The sequence below is a fragment of the Carcharodon carcharias genome, chromosome 8 (genome assembly GCF_017639515.1).
Source record: "Carcharodon carcharias isolate sCarCar2 chromosome 8, sCarCar2.pri, whole genome shotgun sequence".
NCBI lineage: Eukaryota > Metazoa > Chordata > Chondrichthyes > Lamniformes > Lamnidae > Carcharodon > Carcharodon carcharias.
This window is the reverse complement of record NC_054474.1, coordinates 54,075,796-54,101,851: the sequence shown is the minus strand read 5'-3', so window position 1 is coordinate 54,101,851 and position 26,056 is coordinate 54,075,796. Positions and strand designations below refer to the sequence as shown.

The window sequence follows — 26,056 nt, the reverse complement described above, 5'->3', positions numbered from 1 at the left end:
TGTAAAGAGATATAAACAATTTAAGTGAGTAGGCAACAACGTGGCAGATGGAGAGGTTATTCACTTCATCATAAGCAAAGCATAATATTTTTTAAAAGGCATGAAACTTATAAATGTTGATGTTCTAAGGGATTTGGACATGCTTGTACAAGGAACATAGAAAGCTCGCATGCAGATATAACAAATACTTAGTAAGGCAAAGGGCATTGCAAGATGATTGGAGGACAGGAATAAAGTAGCCTTGTTACAATTGTACAGGGATTTGGTGATACCGCATCTGGAGTACTATATGCAATTTTGGTCTCTATGGGCTAAATGTTCCCCCCAATCAGCAGGAGCAAGAGTGAACCCAAACAGCACCCCTGATCAGGTCTGCACCGCTATTTTATGTGGGCGGGCCAATTAAGGCCCGCTCAGCGTGAAGCTCGCCCGGGAGCATTGAGTGCTTCCTGTGCAGGCGGGTGGGGGGGGGGGTGGTTGGGATTCCCTGAGTCGGGGCTTTTGCTCTTTTGCACGCATGTGCATGAAAGAGCACAGAAATCTCCCTAAGGCACAGAGATCAGGCTGCGCGCCTGCCAAACTGAAAATCTAAAAGACGTGCCTGCCCGACATCAACGTGCATCATTTTATGCGTCAGCAAGTGGGGCGCCCCCGCTTGCTGACCGGAAAATTCTTCTCCATGTTTAAGGAAGGGTATACTTGCTGGTAGTATGATTCCTGAGGTTCAGTAGATTGGTCCCTGGGATGAGAGGGTTGGCCTATGATGACAGGTTGAATGAACTTGGTCTACATTCTCTGGAGTTTAAAAGAACTAGAGGTGATTCATCAAAACATACAAGGTTCTGAACAAGCTTGGCAGGGTAGATACAGAGAGGTAACTTCTCCCAGATGGAGAATCTAGAACACTGGGGCACAGTCTTAGGATAAAGAGACATTTAGGACTGAGATGAGGAGAAAATTCTTCACTCAAAGGGTTGTGAATCTTTGGAATTCTCTACCCCAGAGGGTTGTATATACTCCATTTTGAATATACTTAAGGCTGAGTTAGACAGATTTTTGTCTTCTGAGGGTGTTATGACAGAGCAGTTGGTAAAGCTGAGTTATTTAAAAATCCCTTAAACAATTGTCATAACCTATAATTTTAAGTGTTATGTTTGAGGTGCAACTCTAAATTCAGGAATCATACCACCAGTTCTCGAGAGGTGTTATATTAAGCTAAATGAAACATCTTATTAATTTACACAAGTTAAATATATACACATGGCTACTAATTACTATGGTCATAACTTTTAACAAACTCACAAACTAAGCTCCATTAAGGCAACAGCAACCCATAGATTTAACCAGGCACCAGGCAAAGCATTTTCACCTTACAAATTCAAAATTAGGTTCTTTTCACTTTGGTTCCTGTGGAGACAATTGGAGACTTACAGTGGCTTTAGATCTCAGATTGCCTCTGCTCTACACACAATGCTGAAGTTATACCTAACACAGCCCATTGAATGTGAATTCTCATTGTGTCACCAACCTCTGAACTAAACCTCTCAATAGACAATAAAACCCCTTTTATAGTACCAATTTTATTAGTAATATAAACATATTGCTTGGTATCTGCTAGATAGGTGCCAGTTTTCACCCCACTTCTTACATGCTCTATTCAAAAAATGCAAATGCAATCTACCTCTCTGTTTACATCTCAAAACTAGAACACATCAAAGCACCCAGACTATCTGGCTTTAATCCAATTAAGACACACCCACAGACTAAACCTCTATTTTAAAAGAAAAATATTTTACAATAATATTATATATATTAATAGCTTCAATGCAGAGGAAATCAAGGGACATGGAAAATGAGTAGGAAAGTGGAGTTGAGGCTGAATTGATTGTAATAACCAGAGGAGCAGGCTCGAAGGGCCATATGGTCCATCCCTGCTCCTATTCCTATTTCTTTTGTTATCAGTAGCACCCATTCTTTGAGTTCAAAAGTGGCAACTGAAGTGCACGCAGGCAATTTAGGGCCAGTTGTCCCAGATGCCATATTTGCAAGCACAGAAGCATGAATGCAGGGAATGCCCATCAGAGGTTATACTGAGTGGGCAGATAATGATGTCATTCACTGTGTAATGCTGATTTGATGCCATGCTGCCATTTTGGAGCTCAAAGTCCAACTAACACCATCTCTTAATTTCACACAGCTCAACATGGCATTCAGCAGCAGAAAGAACACCTAACCAATGCTTTTAAATGGATCATCAACTACTTACAGATTAGGTGCTAGTTGATTTCTTAGGGCTGCTGCTATGATTCTACATATTTTTTGAGCTTTCTAGAGTTGTTTCAAGTTGCAAACTCGTAATTCTCTGGAGGTCCCCAGCATCACAGATGCCAGTCTTCAGCCAATTCGATTCACTCCGTGTGATATTAAGAAGCAGCTGAAGGCACTGGACACAGCGAAGGCTATGGGCTCTGATAATATTCTGGCAAAAGTACTAAAGGCTTGTGCTACAGAACTAGCTGTGCCCCTAGCCAAGCTGTTCCAGTACAGCTATAACACTGCATTTACCCGGCAATGTGGAAAATTGCCCTGTAAGTCCTGTACACAAAAAGCAGTTCAAATCCAACTCGGCCAAATACCGCCCTATCAGTTTACTCTCAATCATCAGTAAAGTGATGGAAGGGGTTATCAACAGTGCTATCAAGTGGCACTTGCTTAGCAATAACCTGCTTATCGCCGCTCAGTTTGGGTTCTGCCAGGGCCACTCAGCTCTTGGCCTTATTACATCCTTGGTTCAAATATGGACAAAAGAACTGAAATCCCGAGATGAAGTAAGAGTGACTGTCCTTGGCATCAAGGCAGCATTCGACTGAGTGTGGCATCAAGGAGCACAAGCAAAACTGGAGTCAATGGGAATCAGGGAGAAAATAATCTGCAGTTCCTTCCTTCATAAGATCAGAAGTGGGGATGTTCGCTGATGATTGCAAAATGTTCAAGACCATTCACAACACCTCAGATACTGAAGCAGACCATGTTCAAATGCAGCAAGACCTGGACAATATCCAAGCTTGGGTTGATAAGTGGCAAGTAACATTTACGCCACACAAATGCCAGGCAATGATCATCTCCAACAAGAGAGAATCTAACTATTGCCCCTTGACATTCAATGGCATTACCATCACTGAATCCCCCACTATCAACATCCTTGGGGCTACCATTTACCAGAAACTCAATTGGACCATCTATATAAATAATGTGACTACAAGAGCAGGTCAGAGGCTAGGAATCCTGTGATGGGTAACTCACCTCCTGATTCCCCAAAGCCTGTCCACCATCTTCAAGGCACAAATCAGGAGTGTAATGGAATACTCTCCACTTGCCTGGATGAGTTCAGCTCCAACAACACTTAAGAAGCTTGAACATCCAGGACAAAGCAGCCTGCTTGATTGGCAACCCATCCACAAACATTCACTCTCACCACCACTGACACACAGTGGTAGCAGTGTGTACCATCTACAAGATGCACTGCAGGAACTCACCAAGGCTTCTTAGACAGCACCTTCCAAACCCACAACCTCTACCATCTAGAAGGACAAGGACAGCAGACACATGGAAACACTACCACCTGGAAGTTCCCCTCCAAGCCACCCATCATCCTGACTTGGAAATATATCGATGTTCCTTCACTGTTGCTAGGTCAAAATACTGGAACTCTCTGCCTAACAGCACTGTAGTGTACCTACACCACAGAAATTGCAGCAGTTTGGAAGGCAGCTTACCCGCCACCTTCTCAAGGGCAATGCGGGATGAGCAATAAATGCTGACCTAGCCAACAATGCCCACATCCCGTGAATGAATAAAAAAAGAGTCCACAGGAAGTGGTGTGGCAGGTGCTGAAGGACTTTTGATGGCTTCAGGCTTCTGCACAAAACAGTTGCCCTCAGGTATGGGTACACTAATTGGTATTCTCCTTGGTCTACTGCATGACTTGGAGAATGAACAGACGGCTTGTAGAGCCAGGGAAGCTGCTGGAATAGGGAGGAGGAGGATTGGGAGTAGGGCTCTCAGGAAGAGGCAATGTCCACCCAGGATGTTCAGGGGGCAATTCTTCTACTTGAACCTCAGCGAGGAACAGTGTCTGAGATGACTGCTCTTCAACAAGGATGTCCTCGCTGAAATCTGTTACATGCTACAACCACAATTGCAACCCCAGAGAAGGGCAAGGATGTCCATGCTAACTTATGTGAAATTTACCATGGTGATGAACACATCTAATTTCTTCTTTGGTAGGGCTGGAGATATTTGTAACAGTTTGCTGCCCACTGTTACTACCAGAGAAGGAAGGGGAGGGAACACGTGTCTTGTTACAAATGCAGACTTTCCCTAGTGCAGAATTCCACTGATTACATGTGCACATAGCCTTGCGAGTGCCACATGTCAACTCTGTTCTGTATGACAACTGAACATAATTCTACTCCTTCAGCGTCCAGCTTAAGTGTGAACGTAAGCAGAGAGTCATGCAGGTTCTTTCCTAGTATTCAAGCAGCAGCCATGATACTTTCCTTCTGCAGCAAAAGTCTTCCTTCTATAGTCCACTGTGCCAGCTGCAATTAAACCATCCCAGGATTTATCCAACTGCAGGGGAGGCCCATGCCAAGCTCCCAGCCTTCCAGGATTCTCTGTGTGGTGGTAGGCAGTGAAGGGAGGGGCGTGGATCGCTTCTTAAAAGGCCGCCTGTGCTTATCAGAGCACCTTCATCAAGGTGCTACCCCACCCCAGGTTGCACACCCCCACCGTCCTCCCGTCATGGCCTATCAAACCTCAGCTCCCTGCAACCCCCCACAAGCCCCTCATCAGGGCCTGGCAGCTTGGCACCCAGTGAGACCCCCTAAGCCATATCCAAACACTGATCCAACACCGCATGCCTCTGTCCTGAAGTGCTAGAGAGTTTCCGGCCTCTGATTGGTTGCCAGCTCTCTGAGCTGGGACTTTGAACCAGAAGGCTGGAAGTCACGTCTCAAATCTAATAATGGCCACTGACTGTTAGGTGGCTGTGGGCTGTGGGACGGTGCTCCGCTCGGTGGGCTGCTCCCAACCTTTCAGCCAGGGGTGGGGAATCCTCATATAATTCAGCCCACAGTTTCTTGTTAGCCCACGTATCATTATTACATAATTTGAAATATTTTTCAATATTACTGTGGCTCAAAGATTGAATATTCTTTCATAAATGTTTCTAATTTTAGCATGAGCAGTTAATTAATCCAAGGTGCTTCGTCTTCAACTATGCATATTAATTCAGTTCACTCACAATCAGATTCAGTAAATTGTTATTAACATTCATTATTAAAGCTAGGAAAATAAAGTAACAGAACTGTACAACTTATTATAATGAAAATAACAATTATCCCCAAAAAATTCACACTATGTTTCCTTTAACATTGTCGAGTCTTAATGCATAAATATAAAATGATATAAAAGCCATGAAGATGATAATTTACTATTTGAGTATAACGGAATGATGGTACAGTGTTTATTTGACTCTTAAAGTTGAATTACTATAATGTATACAGAAACACTACCTACGATCAAAAATATAGTGAGAGTATTTATGACTTACTTAGCAAGTTTTATAAGAAGCATCACTGTTACATCAAATCTTATCCAGCTGACCACTGTGGGACCATTCAAGGAATTATTCATTGGGTTATTGCCTGTAATTAGGATTAGAGAGTCTGATTCTTAATTTGCTACAATTACAGTACGAGGTTTATAAACTTTTGGGACTCTGTCTTTAATTTAAGGTAAAATGAAGGAGGTTGTGTGACCTGTTCTGAGGTCTGCCTGACAGCAAGCCTGGTGGTTTGATTGCTTGAGATTAAAGGGGGCCCAGATTGTTTTACTGGGAAGAAGGCTTTTTTTTATTCTTTCACAAGATGTGGGCATCACTGGCTAGGCCAGCATTTTTATTGTTCATCCCTAATTAACCTTGAGAAGGTGGTGGTGAGTTATCTTCTTGAACCGCTGTAGTCCATATAGTGTAGGTATACCCACAGTGTTGTTTGGGAGCGATTTTGACCCAGCAACAGTGGAGGGAAGGCGATTGTTTCAAGGCAGGTTGGTATGTGCCTTGGAGGGGAACTTGCAGTTGGTGGTGTTTCCATGCATCTGCTGCTCTTTCCCTTCTAGGTGGTAGAGGTTGCAGGTTTAGAAGGTCCTGTTGAAGGAGCCTTGGTGAGTTGCTGCAGTGCATTTGTATATAGTACACACTGCTGCTACTGTACACTGGTGGTGAAGGGAATGAATATTGAAGGTGGTGGATGGGGTGCCAATCAAGCGGGCTACTTTGTCCTGGATGGTGTCGAACGTCTTGAAGGTTAATGGAGCTGTATTCATCCTGGCAAGTGGAGAGTATCCCATCACATTCCTGACTTATGCCTTGTGGATGGTGGACAGGCTTTGGGGAGTCAGGAAGTGGGTTACTCACTGCTGAGCCCCCAGCCTCTGACCTGCTCTTGTAGCCATAGTACTTATATGGCTGGTGCAGTTCATTTTCTGGTCAACGGTAACCCCCGGGATGTTGGTAGTGGGGGATTCAGTGATGACAATGCCATTGAATGTCACGGGGAGATGGTTGGATTCTCTCTTGCTAGAGATGGTCATTACCTGGCACTTGTGTGGTATGAATGTTATTTGCCGCTCATCAGTCCAAGCCTGAATGCTGTCCAGTTCTTGCTGCACAGGGACATGGACTGCTTCAGTATCTGAGGAGTCGTGAATGGTGCTGAATGTTGTGCAATCATCAGCCAACATCCCCACTTCTGACCTTAGGATGGAAACAGCTGAAGATGGTTGGGCCTGCCACCCTGAGGGACTCTTACAATGGTGTCCTGGGACTGAGATGATTGACCTCCAACGACCATCCTTTGTGCTAGGTATGACGCCCAGCAGTGGAGAGCTTTCCCCCTGATTCCCATTGACTATAGTATTGCCAGGGATCCCTGATGCCAAACTCAGTCATTTGCAGCCTTGACCTCAAGGGTAATCACTCTCGCCTCACCTCTGGAGTTCAGCGCTTTCATCGATGTTTGGACTAGGGCTGTAATGAGGTCAGGAGCTGAGTGGTCCTGGCAGAACCCAAAGTGAGTGTCAGTGAACTGGTTACTTCTGAGTAAGTGCTATCTGATAACACTGTCAACCTTCCATTGCTTTGCAAATGATCGACAGTAGACTGATGAGGCGGTAATTGGCCGGGTTGAATTTGTCCTGCTTTTAGTGGACAGGACATACCTGGGCAGTTTTCCACATTGCTGGATGGATGCCAGTATTGTTGCTGTACTGGAACATCTTGGCTAAGGGCACAGCTAGTTCTGGATACAAGGTGCAAGGTTTTTAAGCTTGGAGACAATTGTAGCAGCCTATGTGCATATAATGGATAGACCTTAATTCTCCAAAGTTCCAGAAAAGTGCTGAATTGTCCGATTGTAAAGAATTGTGCTTTATACGGTTCATATAGTTCCAAGATGAAAGAGGATATCACAGACAGGAGTGTGCCAGGGTCCAACAGAGAGAGAGAGAGAATCTCTATGGTTCACCTTGCTGGAAGCTGGATTGAAGCTCATGTTCAGATTGAAAAAAAAGATTTGTGAGGAGATAAAACAAAGTTGGAAGATCCTTCTAGCTTGTGCTAGAGCGAGGATCTCTAGTAATATACTCACCGTAAAAGACAGTACCTGGGTTAGAAGTTACCAGACTGAAAAAAGGAAAAGAACAGGAATAACATTTTGGGAGAAAAGAATCACTTTAGACTGATTTCAGGACAATTGAATGTCTACTTAAAAGGACAGTGTAACCTATACCAGTGAAGTGTATTTTTCCATTGGGCTAAAATAAAAAAGGGGGTATTCTGTTCTGTGGTTTAAAGTATAACTTCCCTACAAAGGTAATGTTTAATCAGTAAGAGTGTTTAGGCTTTTGTTAAAGTAAACATCCTAAAATATGAAACCTTGGTGTGTCACTCTTTTAGCTACTGACTGGAAGTTCAAATTTCTTTATTTTTAAACATTATCAGTCTCTACAGAGATTGTAACAAATTGTGACAAGGTAACACAAAGAGAAAAGTGTAGGTGAGACAATAGGATTGAAGGGGTTCTAGCTACCAAGTACTCAGAAGATGAAAAAGTATCAAATGCAACGAGAATAAATGGTTGGAAACAAGCAATCTAGGAGATGTAAAGGAAGCTTTCACATACTTCAGACCACATTTTTCCACATCCACCACTGAAATATAGTCTGTAGCCCTTGGCACCTCCCTTTTTTGTCATTCATCACCCTCAACTCAAAAGTACAAAATTAAAAAGAGAGATGAAGAAAAGATGAGGGCAAGAGAGTCTAAAATGTGTACAATGGGAGACACAAGAATAAGAGAGGAGAACGTGAGAGAAACTTAACATAACAAACACTAAAATGAAGATGAGAGACAAGTAGAGAAAGCATGGCCCGGATTGTGCAGTCAGCATCAAAGCAAGGACGTTTATCGCTGACATTGATAAAAGCTGTGCACTTTAATGGACACTGGACTTTACGAGACAATTATGTTTTAAAATGTCTCCTTTAAGTTATGGTGAAACAGAATGTTCTGAAAGGAGGGATGGTAGTCATACTAAAGCTCTGCTTGGAGACAGGCCATGTGATTTGGTTGCCATGAGGGTAGAAACTCAAACCGAAACCTATTGAAATGTCAGGCAACAGTTTTCAGACCTTCACACAGTACCTTACAGAAAGAAAACAGCTGCCTTTTGGAAAGACAGAGAGCGAGAGGAACAAAGCAGCTACCACAGTGAAAAGCAAGGAAAGGCTTTTTTGTGTTAACTGTCAAGCAGGATGCTTGTTAGAATTTGTTTTCTGTTCAAAAACAAGGGGACAGAACAGACAGGAATTTTGGAGAGTGCAGGAACAAGAAGTCGCCGAGGTGGGCTTTGCTGGTTAATGTCTGATCTGGAAGATTCAGGCTAGTGGAACAATTTTCAAAGGGCACTGAAAGTTTCGACCGAGTGCCACAGGGAGAAGTGAGCCTATTCAAATGCTGGGAGTAACTTTAGACTTGTGCCTGTAATGTTACACATCTGCCAGAAGTGAGGTGCACAGGAAAAGGGATTGTCAGAAGTATCTCAATTGTTCATATGGACGTAAGAGCAGGAATAGGCGAGTCAGCTATCAAACCTACTCTGCCGTTCCATGTGGTCCTGGCCAATCATCCAATTCAATGCCTTTTTCTCACAGGTCTCCCAGAACCCTTTATAATCTTTGGCATTTAGAAATCTGTCAATCTCTACTTTAAACATACTCAATGACTGAGCTTCCATAGCCTCTGGGGTAGAGAATTCCAAAGGTTCACAACACTCTGAGTTAAAACAAAATGTCATCTTGGTCATAAGTGGCTTCCCCCTTATTCTGAAATTATGTCTGGTTCTAGACTCCCCAACCAGGGGAAATATCTTACCTGCATCTACTATGTCTATCCCTTTAAGTACTTTGCATGTTTCAGTGAGATCACCTCTCATTCTTCGATATTCTAGAGAATGCAGGCCCAGTTTCACTAATCTCTCTTCATAGGACAGTCCTGCCATCCCAGGAACAAGTTTGGTGAACCTTCACTGCATTCCTTCTATGTCCAGATCCAGTCTAACCAAGGTTCTATACAATTGAAGCAAGACTTTGCTACTCCTTTACTCAAATCCTCTTGCGATAAAGGCCAACTTACCATTAGCCTTCTTAATTGTTTGCTGTGCCTGTGCGTTTGTCTTCAATGGCTTATCGACAAGGAAACCCAGGTCCATTTGTACATCTACACTTTCTAATTTCTTACCATTTAAGAAATGCCCTGCGCATCTGTTCCTTCTACCAAAATGGATAACTTCACACTTTTCCACATTATATTCCATCTGCCATGTTCTTGCCCATTCACTAAGTCTGTCCAAATCCTCTTGAAGCCGCCCTGCATCTACCTCACAACTCACATTCCCACCTAGCTTTGAATCATCTGCGAACCTGGAAACATTACATTTGGTCCCCATATCCAAATCATTAGTATATATCGCGAACAGCTGGGGCCCAAGTACTGATCATTATGGTACCCCACCAGTCACAGCCTGAATGACCCATTTATTCCTACTCTCTGTTTTCTGTGTGTTAACCAATCCTTAATCGACGCCAGTATATTATCTCCTATCCCATGTGCTTTAATCTTCAATTAGTTAATGCAAAGTGCCTTTTCTTTAGTTTGGTATATTAGTTGCCTATTAAGTAATTCTTTATTAATGTTGATTTTAATTTGTTTGTTACAGTAAATGTCTTAAAATATGACATCTTGTCCTTCAGTTATTTCTGTTGGTTTCTGGGGAATTCATCTGCTTTCGAAAGCTATTGGCCTCTACAAGATCGTAACACCACAAAGATCTACCATTCTCTGTGGCAGGAAATTCACCTTTCCCGATGGCAGTTTAAATTTGATGCCCAGGCAGATGTGATGCCAGCAAGTAAGCAGACAACCAGTCAAACTTAAGTATTCACAGCCAGCAAGCCAGGAAGTTAAAAGCACTTAAAATCCTTCACTTATAATTCAAATTTCCAGACAGTGAAATAAATGTATGATTGAGATAGTAGCTAAAATAAAGATCTTATCTCGTCTTTCACCCATCCTCATTCTAAAGTTTGGCTGCACTATGAACAATCTGTCTCCACTGATTTCTATTCTCCACTGCCCTCACTGCCAGTCCCATACAGAGGCCAGTTCATGTTCTGATATTATCCATCCATGCCATTTTGGGTCTTCTTTGTCCATGTTTTCCAGGTGTTTTGCCTTGCATTACCTCTTTTTCCAAACATACCCCTTCTCTTCACATCATATGTCCAAAATATGTCAGCTTCCTTGATATCACTGCCTCAAATAAGTTCTTCTTAACACCAGCTTTCTCGAGCACCCACTTGTTTGTCCGCTTGGCTGACCATGACAGACATATATCCGTCTGAGTCCTTTCATTTCAAATTCAAGCCCCGAACGATAAATAAATAAAGATAAACAGACTTTTTTAAAAAGATAAAAAGTTTTTTTAAATACATGGAATTTTTGTATCAGTGCAGAAATATGACATTTAAAAATTAATAACATGCACCTAATGGCAGTGATTTTAATATAAAATTAACTTCTCAGTGCCAGTAGGATGTTTAGCAGTAATTATGAAGTTAGCACATGGTTAGAAACCTAGCTAACCTCATTCAACAACGTGTGACTTTTTCAAGGGTCTTTACAGTGAGACTAAATGTAAGGGTGGAAGTTCTCATCAATTCATGATTGCTTTGGAGATGACATCTTTTGGAAACCTCTACAGTGCATCTTACAGCTTCTGGGTTTCTGCATTACTCTGCGTGGAGCCAGACTCCAGAAGTTGCTGTTAGTTTCAGTAGAGTAATGACAGCAGATGCTGACAAATCCAGGCCAATATTCTTCAACTTACTGTGAACAACATATATGAGATTTCTTGTTTTATTAATCCTTCAGGACAAAGCTCTTATGCTATCTGCAATTTACATGAGTTTAAGGTGCAAATACTTCTCAGTATTTTCTGATATGCTGCCATTAGGTGCATTTAATTAATTGATTGTTCACTGCTTCATCATCAAACAGATAAGTCCCTAATAATTAAGATAATTGAGTCAAAGACTAAAATTAGCAGTTTCGCTGGCTTCACATGGCCACATTAAGATGCTGTCACTTGTAATTATTTTCATATAACTTTTTGTTAATATATACATATAACTATAAAAGAAGGAGTCATAGGCAGCTTAATGTTGCCACCTTAAATTCAGAAGGTAAGTGACCCTCTAGCTCCCAATGCACAATAGCTTCGAAAAAAACATTAACCGTCATCAATTAATCCTGCAATCTACTGTTGTTGGCACTTAAATGCAGAGTTTATTTTCTTATCAGTTTCCAGCCAATAAATAGATTAATGCCTATACTAAATACTGTACAATCAAGTAAAGTACAAGAACACTAGAGGTTCATGTAAAACCATTGTCAGTTAGAAAATATACGCACTGGCATATAAGTTTCAAAAATACTCGTTACATTAACTTCTTGTTAGCTATTCATAAATCCATAAACAATGAAGGACTGAATATGGCTAAACTTTATCCTTTCACTTTTTCCATTTCAAATAACATATACAGGTTCTAAACTTTATGAGTCTGGAAGAAGTTCTGCTGAAAGTCTTTTTGAAGAAAGGAGCAGAAACCCAGTACTGTAACATACTACTAAAACGTCAGCCAATCCTTGTAATATGCTAGAGGATCTACACAGTTCAATATCAAGATGCCCATCTATAAGTCTAACAATGACAACAGTGTGTTTATAAATAATTTCCTTTCAATTCCAGATCCTGCGCTATTTTATCGCAGTCAGATAGAAAATATAGAAGTCTGTATTGATTCCCTAATGTTACCAAAATATTTAATAGTTCTTTCATTATTTCATAAACATGACCATGGTGATTTCCCTTCAGAAAAGTTGTCCGATTCTTATTTTCATTGACATCTTCTCTTCAATACCAATAGCAGCACAGTACAGGTCACTTTATCGCAAATAGTGGATCCAACTTCATTTATTGAAACCAAGATAACCTCTTCAATGCCATTGGATTCTGAGGTTGAATCCCACCTCACATGAGCAAGGTTAAGTGATCTATATTTTGTATGATGTAGTCACTTAACTTTATTAATAATCATGGTTTACCTTGTCCTTTCCTATAACCTCTAATCACCCTGTATTCTCTGTTGATATGTAACTCCCCAAAAACGGAGTCAGACTTAGATAACCATGATTCATCCTATGAGAAAAGTGTTTACAAATCCATCACAAAGCTCAATATTACATTATCAACACATTTCACTTTACAACTCATTGATAAATCTCCAAAATCCCCAAATGTGCCACTCAGAGTTGCTCACTCGAATCCTTTTTTTTGAAATACAAGATAGAAACATTGAAGCACGTTAGTAGATGAATTGTTCATTTCATGGTAAAGTGCAACTCTGTATAATTAAGCATGCCCCTTTAATGTCACAAGATATGAATGAGGTGCTTTCATGTTTTGAGTCTTTTTGCCCTCTTCTGTCACTCTAGCTATGTTTTAGGCTTCTGTGCTTCTTGTATATGTGCCTTCCTCTCCTGTTCAAAGGAGAGTTTACACTTGCCTTAATTGTAGATGATTTTCATAGCCTAATGTAAAGAACAGAAAACAACAACTTTAATTAATAGAGCACCTTTAAAGTTGTAAAACGTTCTAAGACGTGTATCAGAAATCTGACAGTAACTCATATAAAGACATATTCAGGCACATGACCAAAAACTTGTTCAAAAAGTTAGGGTTTAAGAAAAAAGAGAGAGGGAGCAGAGGCGCTGAGTTTTTAGGGAGGGAATTCTAGCGCTTAGGGCTGAAGAAGATAATGTCTCAGCTGTCAATGCTGAGGGATACACAAAAGGCCAGAATTGACACTCCTATAAACTTGGAGGGTTGTAAACCCTTCTATGGACTTGCTTCAGTTACTTGACCAATCTTGTGCTTCAACAGATCCTTCTCACATGTTTGAGAAATGGCAGAATGTCACAATGCCAGACCTTCTTTTAAGCTTTAACTGTCAAGTTTTTTGAGCAATAGATGAATACAGTAATATATAACAGCAAAATATGTATTTAAAGCAGAAGTTATGTTTTGTTACTCTCCGATGAATAAATGATTTGAAATCTCAAATTAATTTACATTTTAGAACTGTTCTTTTCTTATATTGTCACCAACTACATGAGCTAACTGACTTAGGGTGGAATTTTCCATGCCCACTGGCATCGGCCATGCTCAGTGACGAGTGGACAATATGGCAAGAAGGCCAAAAATCAGTTTCATGACATCGTGAAACCAGTTTTGTGATCATCTGCTCAGCCAGGCGGGCTGCATTTCCCACCATCGGACATTGGAACCTCATTGTAATATATCTGCATATCATTATATGGCAAGCCCGCTGTAATCATCCCACTGGCTGGATTGTCCAGCAAGATTGGTGTGATTGTATTTCACAACAACACATACAAGGCGTGCACTTGGCAGGCTGCGCTTTGAGGTGAAGTCCAGAGGTGGGTGCACAGCAACGTTGCGCAGCACTCGCAGGGGTCACCTGTTGGACTTCAAGGTTGAGGTGATTTTGGGGAGGTGGGGCGGGGTGGATGCAAGGGCTGCCCTGCTGTTGAGGTGATGGGCGGGAAGGGAAGGGCTGTCCCACGGTTGAGGCGTGTTGGAGGGACAAGTTCACAAGCACATGCGGGATTGATGGGGGGAGGGAGGCGACCACTCATTATAAAGTGTATAAAGTGATCATTCCTCTGCAGCTGAGACAGTTCAGAAGCAGGCACATTGCCATGCGTGGAGCTGGGTCTTGAGCTTCTCTGCCACTCAAGCAATGCAGAGGCATGAAAGTGTCACCAAGTGCTCCAGAGCTTTTCACCCCTTGGGCACAGACTGCAAATTAATGAGAGTTTTAGTGGAATGCAGAACAATGGACAACTTGGCACATTGTACAATCTCCTTACAAAAACTGGCCATGGAGCAGTCACTAGTGAGGCGCTCGCAGCCCCTTGCAACGTCATCATCCAGATTTGGACCAGACTCCCCCATGGTTCAAGCTAAGAGTGCAGCCTTGAAGTGCGGGTTAGGAGAATGCCTGCGCCTGAGCTGAGAGCACAGCATGGAGTCCAGTGGGCAAAGCTGCCACCAATCATTCAGGTGGAGTGGGGTGGAGGTGGGCGTGGTTTCGAGCAGCCATGCAGCACACAAAACTCTAACCATCCAAGTGTGGCCAGCACTCTCCGGGATGAGTTAAGGCACCTTCAGACTTAACCAAGAGAGGTTTTTAGAACACCCAAGCTAACCCACGCTGACCCGCTTTCATCCTACAGGAGTACAACATCAGGAGCATGGAGCCTGGTGAACTAGCTGTATGCCTCATGGCATACAGAGAGAGAAGCCAACGGAGAATGGAGCAGCTGAGGCACCTGGCTGCACAGAGGGAAGAGCAGCACCCTCATGAAGAAGGGGTGGCTGGGGCTCTTGCACACACTGCCGAAGAGCCAAAGCAAGTCGTCTCTGGTCCGCGCCCAGCTAGATCCAGGGTCTATAGACACCGCCTTTCATTCCTGCAGATGACCAAGAATCAGTGTCATTGAACATTGCGCATGTCTCCGGAACTAGTTAGTAACATCTGCCAGCTACTGCAGGATTTGATGCCATGGGGTTGTGGATGGTATCCACTGTGAGTGGCAGTGAAAGTGACCGTGGTACTCAATTTTTATGCCAATGGCTCCTTTCAGGGCTCCACAGGTGACCTCTGTGGGATATCACAAGCTGTCACCCACAAATGCATCCATGAGGTCAAGGATATCGTCCTCACAAGGGCACACAACTTTGTATTTCGCCAGGGATTAGGAAAGCCAGGATACAAGAGTGATCAGAGATGCCCAGATCTTGTGTTTCCCCCAGGTAGAGGGTGCCATCGACTGCACTCATGTGGCACTCAGATCTCAGTTGCAACAAACGGTCAACTATGACTACCGCAAGGGCTTCAATTTGATGAATGTGCAACTGGTGTACGAACACCATAAATGCATCCTGCAGATCTGCGCACAATTTCCAGGTGGTGTCCACCATTCCTACATTCTCAGTCAGCCTGAGATTATTTATGTCTTCCAGGATCCACAGAGGCTGCAGGGATGGCTACTCAGGGACAAGGGCTACCCGCAGAGGATGTGGCTAATGACACCCCATGTGTTGCCCTCAGACTGCAGCCAAGCGAAGGTATAAGGAGACCCTTGCTCCAACTCGCAACTTGGCAGAGCAAACCATCAGGATGCTGAAAATGACTTTCCCGTACTTGGACCGGTCTGGTAGAGCCCTCCAATTCAGTCCACAGAGGGTGTCACACATCTTCATCACCTGCTGCACCCTTTGCAACCTGGCACTGCAACAGAGAGAGGAGCTGGCTGAGGAGGAGATGGAGGAGCTGGAGATCCCCTCTGATTAGAAGGACGTCAATGTGGATGAGAGTGAGGATATTCTTGAAGGCGACGATGATAGCAATGAGGCCCTCACATTGACCAGATGAGGCAGGAGAGTTCGGGAGGCTGCCATAGCTGCTAAATTTGTGGAGGATGTTGACGATATGCAGCGAGGACACTCCATAGATCCTCACATTGCATCTATGAATGTTTGACTCCAGTCTGGCTTATGGCAGCGCACACACCCTCTATGATAAGGCTCCTGTCATGGAGATGTAGCAGAGGCCCTAATAGTCGCTTGATTCCAGTAAGATGATGATGATGACGATGACATGCAGTGAGCACAATCCAAAGATCTTCACACAGCCTGTGTGAATGTCTGACTCCTGTCTGGTCAAGGGCAGCTTGCGTGCGCTCCGTGATCAGGGTCATATCATGGAGGTGCAGCCGTGAAATTTTAAATGCACCTAACCCTTTGTCAGCCTTCAGCACCTGACCCCTTGAGGAGCACAGCGTCACCAGTCACAGATGCTGATGCAATGGAGGCCAGCCCCACCTTAAAAGGTGCTGCAAGCACACAGAGAGAATGACAGAACTCTGTGGCACCTGTCCACGGCATTCTGGAAGCAATGCCAAGCACATTCAAGGTGCAGGCATCACTTATGTTTCCAGTGAGTGTGAAGCCAGACCAGCATTTTGGTCTGAAGGCTGCATAAAGCACGGGGAAGAGGCCCTGGACTGAGACACCTGCTTTTATCTTGTGCAGGAACCAAGGATTCACATCTGACTGATACGAACACAGCTCATCAGAACATGGAGCCATAGGAAGGGAGACATTCTTTGGAGTTTATTTACAATAAGTGAACACTATGTACAACTGATTAACTCCTGTGCCCAGGTTGTGCAACTACGTCATCTTAACCTTCCTAGCCCTGCTTCTACATCTTGTTGCTTCCCCGACACCCATGCAAATGTGGAGGAAGCCTGCTGATTGCTACGCCCTGTGATGACCCTGGCGGCCGCCCTCAGGAGGGGCGAGATCTGGAGGGCCCAACCTGCTTTAGGGGTCCTGCTGTGTGGCCGTGGCACCCTCCTTGGCCTGTGCAACTGGTGCTTCTAGGGTCACCGGAAGTGAGGATTCGGATGGGCCAGACACTCCTGAAGAAACCTGGGTGGATGCCCCCGGGGTGTGCACCTGCTGATCCTCCTCCCTATGGGTGTCTGAGGGCTCCTGGCTGACTCCGTGAGGAGGAGGGGAAGCTGGAGTGGGATCAAGCTACCCCAAGCCCCTCTCGCATTGACGCTGCTGGAGGCCAACAATGCTCTTAACAGTGGATTTCAGTCTGCACAGCAGTGCATGATTGATGTCCTGGACCAGGTTTTCCATGGCAGCCTCCACCCTAGCAGTGTTGACCTCGTTGCATTGGCATGCCGGTGCTATCAGCTCAACCTGAAGGCAGCGGACTCCTCTGATGTGCTTTACAATCTGAGGAATGCAGCGGCCATCCCTTCCTGATGTTCTTGAGCTTGCCTTTGCAGCTCCAGCAACTGAGGTATGACAGAGCCGAGAGGCTCACCATTGACTTGGACTCAGCAGATTTCTGGCCTCCAGCAGTGCTCCGAGTGCTGGAAACCTGGGAAGTCCCTGCCTCCATCTGCTGTGATCAGATAGTGTGATGTACTCACCAGGATGTGATCCCAAGACTCTAGACTCTAGAACTAGATTCCACCTAGTTGTGTCTCTTTGTGCTGGTGGAGGGTGCGGCTGAGCGCTGCGACGGGACTTCAATGAGGGTGCCTTCAGATAGTCTTTCTGATGTGTCTTGATCGGAGGCACTGGGTCATGGAGTCCCCTGGCTGTTTCCCAAATGTGCCTGTGAAAGCAAGGGGACATTGCAGTGGCCAGTGAAACATCACTCACAGCATGGGTGTCTGATGGATGTTGCATTGCTGGATCCTCACTTGGTACAGCATCGCCGACCTCACCGTCAGCACAGGAATAATCCAGATCCTCGCTGGCCAACTGGATGACTCTATTTTCAAAGTCCATGTGGACTTTGATTTCAGGCATTCCTCCACCAGCCTGTGACCTCTCCCTCTTGTTGTGTGCCAGTTTATTCTGCATGATTACAGATGGAGAGAGTAAGCAGTATGCCCACCAAGCCAGGTGAAAAATATGCTCGGCATGGACGGGATGAGGACAACGAAGGTGTGTGTGAGAGTGTGAATGGTGATGTCCCTTGAACTGGCAGTGAATGAGATCCCTGTGGATGTGTGATGGGTTTGTGAGTGTGTGAGTTGAGAGTAATGAGAGGAGTGACTTACCCTGGCCAGAGCAGGGGTGTAGAGGATATCACGGCAGGCCTCCAATGCATCCAAAAGGCGCTTGAAGGACATCTCGCTAAGCTGGGGGGGGGGTGGCTGCAATATTCTTGCCTTTCAGGGCCATGTCTTCTGCGCAGCAGTCCTGTTCTGGCAGCAAGGTATGTGCACGGCTGCACTTTAAAAACTTTAAATATGGTGCCTGACCTAAGGAAGTAGCGAGGTGATGGCATGGCAGGCAAATGAGAGCCCACCCACCATCAAAATAGCGTGTTTCTCAGGAACGCATTATTAACGAGGCATGTTTGGGACGATATGGTGTGAAAAGCCGCCACTGCAGCCAGTGGACAAAACGTTCTTTTACCCGCCCGCTACTGCACTTAGGGCGGAATTGTCCTACACCTACACTAAGAGTCATATTCATGTTTTGGGATCAATTTCCTGACAACTGAAACCGAGGGCGGGATTTTCCGGTCCCGCCAAAGTGAATGGAAGTTTGATCGGCTCCCCAGATCTGCCACTGGGGAGCCTGCTCCAGCCGGGGCTGGGTATTGTGGAAAATTCCGGCCCTAAATGATTTACCCTATGAAGTGTGAAGACAGTAGTTATTTTAGAAATGCAGTGGGACATGGGTTTTCTGCAACGGAAACTACAGGTTTATGAAAAAAAATGTAGTGCAGAGAAAAAGAAATGCGGAACAAGTATTTTTTGCTGCACAGTGGCAGATATAAAAAATATTGGAGGACATAATGACGGTCGGGGCGGGGACAGCATACTTCCTCCAGCGACTTTGAACTTTTGATCACGTTTTAGAATCCTTTGAAACCAAAAATAATTCATTCTGGAAAGATTCCATTGATTAAAATAATATAGTTGTTAATAGTTACAATTGAATCTACTGAATGCTGAGAAGTTCTGAAGCATTAAAGAGAATTGTTGAGTTCTCTCATGTGTCATAGTGCTTGCATCAAATTATTATACTTGTCATGATCTGCCTGCTCTGTGTGCTTCTCACTAGGGAATATAGAACGCTGAGGCACAGTCTCAGGATAAGGGACGATCAGGAGATGAGGAGAAATTTCTTCGCTCAAAGAGTTGTGAATCTTTGGAATTTTCAACCCCAGAGGGTTGAGAATGTTCCATTGTTGAATATGCTTAAGCCTGAGATGGACAAATTTTTGATCAATCAGGAAATCAAAGGATATGGGGAACATGCAAGTAGTGGAGTTATGTCTGAAAATCAGCCTTGATTGTATTGAATGGTGCAGCAGGCTCAAGGGGCCATATCATTTACTCCTGCTTTTATTTCCTATGTTTCTTCCTATGGTCATGATTGTGACTTTGATGTTATGTATTAAAAATAATAGTACTAGAAGCTAAATTGCATACATCAGAATGTTATCAAAAATTGTCTTAAGATCTTCTGGCCATTAATAAGGTCACTGAAAATTGAAAAAGGCTGTTGCCAAAATTACAATGACTTCTTCTCATTTGCTGCAGGGAATTTGTAGCTATGTTCCCAAATCTGATTATTGTTTAGTTAATACTAAATTCCCTCCCTTCTCAGTTGAAATGGTTGCTCTCCCCGCTTTCCCTCAGTTCACACAGGCATTCTTCTACCTAACTCTCGCCTCACATTGGCACTCTTTCCACTCCAAATTATTGTCCACAGATTCCTCTCCCAGGTTCACATCAGTATTCTTCTCATTGCTACCATTTCAGACTGACACCCTCTCTCCTATAGCTTATGCTTGCACTGTTCGGTCTCCTCCTACACCTCCCCAATTCAAGAAATCAGTGTTCACCAATTAGCTGCTCACCACCGCTTTGGTTCCCTCCTATCTCATGTTGTTATTGCCATGAGATCAAACTATGCTGAATGCTGTGGATAAGAATCTTGCAATACTTCTGGGAGATGGGAAATTTATGAGTACAACGTTCTCCACTAGAGCAGCAGAAGAGTTAAATACAAGGTGAAGTACCAATGAGGGAAATGGTAGAGAGTGGAGCCATAAAATTGTCATAGTGAGGGAAGAGAGATGTATAATTCTCATTTAAATAGCTATGGATCTTTTGCTTTTGGTTATATTACCACCACTGGTTGCTGAATGCTTCCCCAAGCCCATTTCAGCAATATGATTAACATGTTAAAAGTATTAGAAAATAACTTTTGCATTTCCTTTTGATTTGGGAATTTATGCCATTTTCATTATTAATGTTTCACTTGAATTACTATGGACTCTGCTAAATGGCTGTTGATCCATAAATTAATAATTCCAAATTTGTACTTCTAAAGTTATATTTAGCATGTGGTCTCTTCAGTTAAATTGATCCGGATTTTGTGCTAGTAATGACAGCAGAACTGTCAGCATTCAACATCATTACTTCTCTGAAATGGTCAGCAACATCTGGAGGCTACTCATGCAATTAAACATAAAAAGTCTGAATTTACTGCCAATAGTTTTGTTTTACCATTGGGTGCACTGTTGCAATCAAGCATAAATCACAGAACTGACTAAAAGTTGTACTTTTATGCCATTAGTCCTTGAAAACGTTACATCTTGGTGAATGAGGTATGACAGTTTTTAAACAGCATACTAAGTTCATAATTACTTCTAAACAGCCTCACTGGCCCTGAACAACTAAGTTTATATTTGTGGAATGTTGAATTTCTCCATTATGATAAAAAGTGCACATATTTTCAATTTTTAAAGTTTGTTATATTTCATCTGCTTTGGTCCCATGTTTATATTTGAATCATCCATTTTTTTTCTCTGTAGAATACTCAATTAAAAGTGAAAAATTCCTGGTTTGCTGTCAGCAGCAAGCATCATCATTTCACCATTAACCGTGAAATCCTGACCACTACCTCATCTTGATTCTCCAAGTCCACTGCATCACTTGTCTTCATGGCCGAAAAAAAATGGACCATTTCCCATCCTAGTTTATTTATTCTAATGAGAACTAGTTGAGTTCTTAGTATTGTAATCTATGACTGGGGCATTGCATGTTGCTCCTCTTTTAATCTTGCTCGCTGCCTTTCATGTTTCTAGAATCATAGGGCTGAATTTTTCTGTCGGCGAGCGGGGGCAGGGCCCTCTCCCTGACTCGCAAAATGATGCGGGATGACATCAGGGGGAATCTCCGACGTCATCCCGCCCCATTTAAATCTTCAGGGAGACGGGCCCGCAACTGATTTTGCTGTGGGCCCACCGACCTGTCAATGGTCAATTGAGGCAATTGACAGGATCATTAAAACAATTAAAGGACCTGCCTGTCCAACCTTAAAGTTGGCAGGCAGGCCAGGAGCCCCAGCGGGGAATAGAAAAAACATGAAACCTCATCCACCAGTGGGATGAGGTTTCATGTAGGGATTTAAAAAGTTCAATAAAGTTTTAGTGAAAATTATGAACATGTCCCATCTCATGTGACATTGTTACATGAGGGGGACATGTTAAGCATTTTTTTTTCTATTTTTAATGTTTTTACAACTGTCAGCGATCTCCCTGAGGCAGCACTTAGCCTCAGGGAGATGTGCGCTCTTTCATGCGCATGTGCGAAAGAGCGCACTCTCGCATTTGGAGAAACCCCCAAGCACAGGAAGTGCATAGCGCTTCCCACCGGGTGGCACGCTGGGCAGGCCTTAATTGGCCTGCCCACTTAAAATGGCAGCGGGCCTACTTCTCCGGCAGGGATCGGCTCCCCACCCGCTGGAGATTGGGTCGGGCCCGCCCACTCGGTAGGCAGAAAATTCTGCCCATAAAATGGTTACAGCATAGAAGGAGACCATCCAGCCCATCAAGTCCATTGTGCCTCTTTCTAGTCCAATTTAACTTTGCAACAGCAATGTTTTTAAAAATATCTTAAGTGCATCAAAACAGGGCACCATATTCCATACAATACAGTATTATGATTGTGTCTTTGTTTATCTGTGCATTTATTTGTACACCCTCACATTATAATTGCTTTAAAAAAAGTTGCCATTCACTGTATGAAACCTACAGACAATTACTCACTTTTTCTCAGTTCTATTTTAAGATACTTGTCACTGTAATAATCATATTTAATGTTGTTAACATTAATCTGCATTACCTTAATTTTCAATATCATATATCTACTGAAATGATTAACCACTACAGCCTCTCAACCAAATCTCTTTAAAATTAGTGCAATCCGCAAATTTGAAAATTCTACTCACCAAGTTTTATTAAGGGAGCAATAGGACTCCATATACTTACCCTTTCATTTTCTACTATGTAACACACCTTAAAATTCTATATCCCATGTATGTACTTTTGTATATTCTGTTGTGCTTTAGTGCATGTACTTGATCGCATAGAATGCAACAGAGTATTTCAAACAAAGGATACACTTCAAAGAATTTGTAAATACTTAACCATTTTACAGATAACTTATGTTTAGCACGTAGACGGATTGATTTTCATATGACTTGTGCAGACCATTGTTTATTCATGGCAATTTCTGCCCTTATGGCTCACTCATGATTAGAAATTGATTTCATGGTTCAGTACATTGCACCTTAGACTGCTCCTTAAGCACCAGCTACTAACAAAAGTTTGACTCTTATCAATTACTTCCTCAGGATCTTACACACAAATTCATCTATTTACTCAGGAAATGTTTTGGTTAGGATTCTTACAACACTGATAACCACATTTAAAAGATGGATTACCATCTTTTCTGCTATTAGCAGAGTTAAAATAGTTCATACTTTTTCAGAAAATTAGTAAACGATGTTCAGCATATATGTGCAGTACAATCTTTGCCACAGTTTTGTTTACTTCATTGATGTAGCTGACATAAGGCTTGAGAGAGGTTCGGAGGAGGGCTGCAAGACTGATATGCAGCTTTAAAAAAACAGTTACCACAAGAGGCTTACAGAGCCTTTTACTTTTGAAGAGCATAAATTTTAGGAAGACGAATGAAGATTTACAAGTATTCAAGATATGCACTGTGTTGATATGGATAGACTATTTGGGCCCAATCAACCCATTCAAAACCCAACCACTTGCAGAGTCAAAATCAGACCCATTTAATTAGATAGAACCAGGGACATACATAGAAGTTACATAGCTTAAAACTAGATTAGATGTTAGAAGGTTCCTTTTTTCACAGAGGGTCATCAACCTATGGAACAAGTTGGCGGTAGATATGATGACTGCAGATTCACTGCAATTATTCAGAATGAAGATGCATGAGTTCCCAGCTGTGACTGGATTCACAACATGTAAAAGATAGGTTGTAATTTGGGCAACACAGCTCATGGGCCCTGATTAATGCACGATGCCTGAGAAGTGAAAGCATGCAAAAGTGTACGGGAAACCCAGGAGTAAGTGCAATGCGTCTGTTTGCTTTTTAAGTCAGCCACTACAATATAATATTACTTATGGGTCTCCTGTCCAATCAGCAGCAGAGGGCATGATGTGGCCCCTGCATGACATTAACAGAAGAGTTCAGCAGCAGGAACATATGTTACACTCTTGATTCAGTCCAGAAAGCAGCTTAATGATCAAAGCAGGTCCTACAGCTACATCCTGCTGTGCACACTATCTTAACCCCTCACTTTGCCCTCTCAAGCCTACTCCAGTACAGAACTCCTCATACCCTGCTACTCTTCAGGTGCTCCAATCCTTTTTCTATGCTTCCCTCACATCCCCATCTAACCATCTACCAATCACACATGTCTTTTCTTTCCCTTCTTGCAGGACAAGACAGCATAGAACATCAGGGAAAGGGAGAGAACTGGAAGGGACCTTCTAAACACATCACAAATGACTGGGATAGAGGAAAAGGCATTGAAGATAAGTAGAGTTTTGGTATCCCTGGCTGTTGGAGATGGGAGACAGGCATCACCCAACTACCTAGTGACTTAGTTAAATAAAAGCCACCCACAAATCTTACAGCATTTAGTCATTTCAACTTGGTTTCAATAGCGAATGAAATATGATCTTCTTAATGATGACTTGCAGCATTCTTACCTTGCCAGGAGGAACTTGTGTGTTTTATCTTCCATAGGGCCTTCCCACCTGCTGAAGGAGTAAGTGGAAATGACCAACGATGATTCCTCAGGAGATTTCAGTGCTTCTAAGGGTGCACTGTCACACGAATCATGCAGGCCATGCACCAGCTCAAATATTTACACTACAGTGGGACCAGTAAAGCAGATAGTTGGGTTTTTACCTGGAAAACCACACTTCACAAGTGAGCAAGAGCAGATGGTGGAAACATGTACAGTGGAGAGTCCGCATCAGATAGAGCAGCCCTCTCCAAGCTCTGATTAGTTGGAGGTAGCTATTTTACCTCAGGCACTGTCAATGGGCACTGTCACTGAAGAGGATTACTGAACAGCAGCAGACCATATGCAATGACAGGCTTTCAAAGTGGAACTATTATGAATGTAGCGAGAATGCAGAAGTCCACCTCAAACATGAGGAGTATGATGTCACAGGTCACTGAGATGATGTCTTCTTCCATGGATAGAGTGACCAGGGCCAATCATGCGCTTCATTAAAATAAATCCTTACATGCCTTAAACATCACCTTACAGGCTCTGGGTGCCAACATATCTTTCATCTTAAATAAGTTGACAGGTATCTTGGTCTTGGCCTTGCATAGCTGCACTAATCAACACCAAAGTGTTCCTCAGCACAATGGTAGTGGTGTGGTGTGTCAGGGCCATAAGATGGGGATGGCATAAGTGATCATGGGAATGATAGCTCTGTCCAAAGCCCCTCCACTTATAACCCAAAGCCTACCTCTGTGTCAGTAGCCCTCATGCTGTCACATCTCCCAAGGACATGGTCTGCCCTGCACAGGTGGAAGTGGAGCCCTCACCAGCTCCAAAACCCAGAGGACATTGGCAAAGAGATTCTCAGCAGTCTCAACAGGGCTTTGAGCCACCTGCCTCCACTTCTGCTGAAACAACATAGATTGTATCCCGTAGGAGTAGCAGAAAAAGGAAGAGTAAGGTTTTGTGGTTGCACAAGGCTATGTGGGTGCAGAGAAAACACTGCCTTGATAAGCTTTTGGTCTTTACTTAAATCACATAAATGTTAATCTTTTTCACCACTTTCCCACTTTATCCATTCTAGGGTGTCAAGTGGTAAAGTGGTCTTCTAATTTGTCTGATGATGAATGTAAAGTCATGAATTGAGAGACCAGTGCAGGGGTTTGGGTGGGGTGGGGGGCGCGGGAAATGGTGGGGTATTTAAAGGGATGCTTTGTTAGTTAAAGGACTGTTTTGTGTCAGTGGCATTACATGTAGTGAGGAGAGGGGGTGAACATTGCGTTTTCCGGTGGCATGGATGCACTGACGCGACTTAAATGAATTTTACATTAATAAAGGCAGCCCTGGTATCCCAGGCAGCAATGTGAGCAACTGACGCAACGTCATGTAATGAGGGCAACCCTCATTACCCTCCCCTCTTCTTGTCCAAGTAAGATTTGAACTCTTTTCATTATTCCTCCAACTGGTCCAAGCCTCACTCCTGCGCTATGGTGTTCATTGTGCCAAAAAAAAAGCCATTATGGAGATCTTGGCTGATGCATATTGAAGAGCATCTCCAGAACTGTCAAGGAACCTGAAACATATCTTCAGCATGCCCATGGCTGTTTAAT

The 26,056-nt window shown here is 43.2% G+C and overlaps 1 protein-coding gene across 3 annotated transcripts in view; it reads right to left on the bottom strand.

The window, feature by feature from the left end:
* ppp3ca (protein phosphatase 3, catalytic subunit, alpha isozyme) overlaps positions 1–26,056 on the bottom strand; it is a 501,801-nt gene that overhangs the window by 359,546 nt on the left and 116,199 nt on the right. The gene's annotated exons all lie outside the window — the stretch shown is intronic.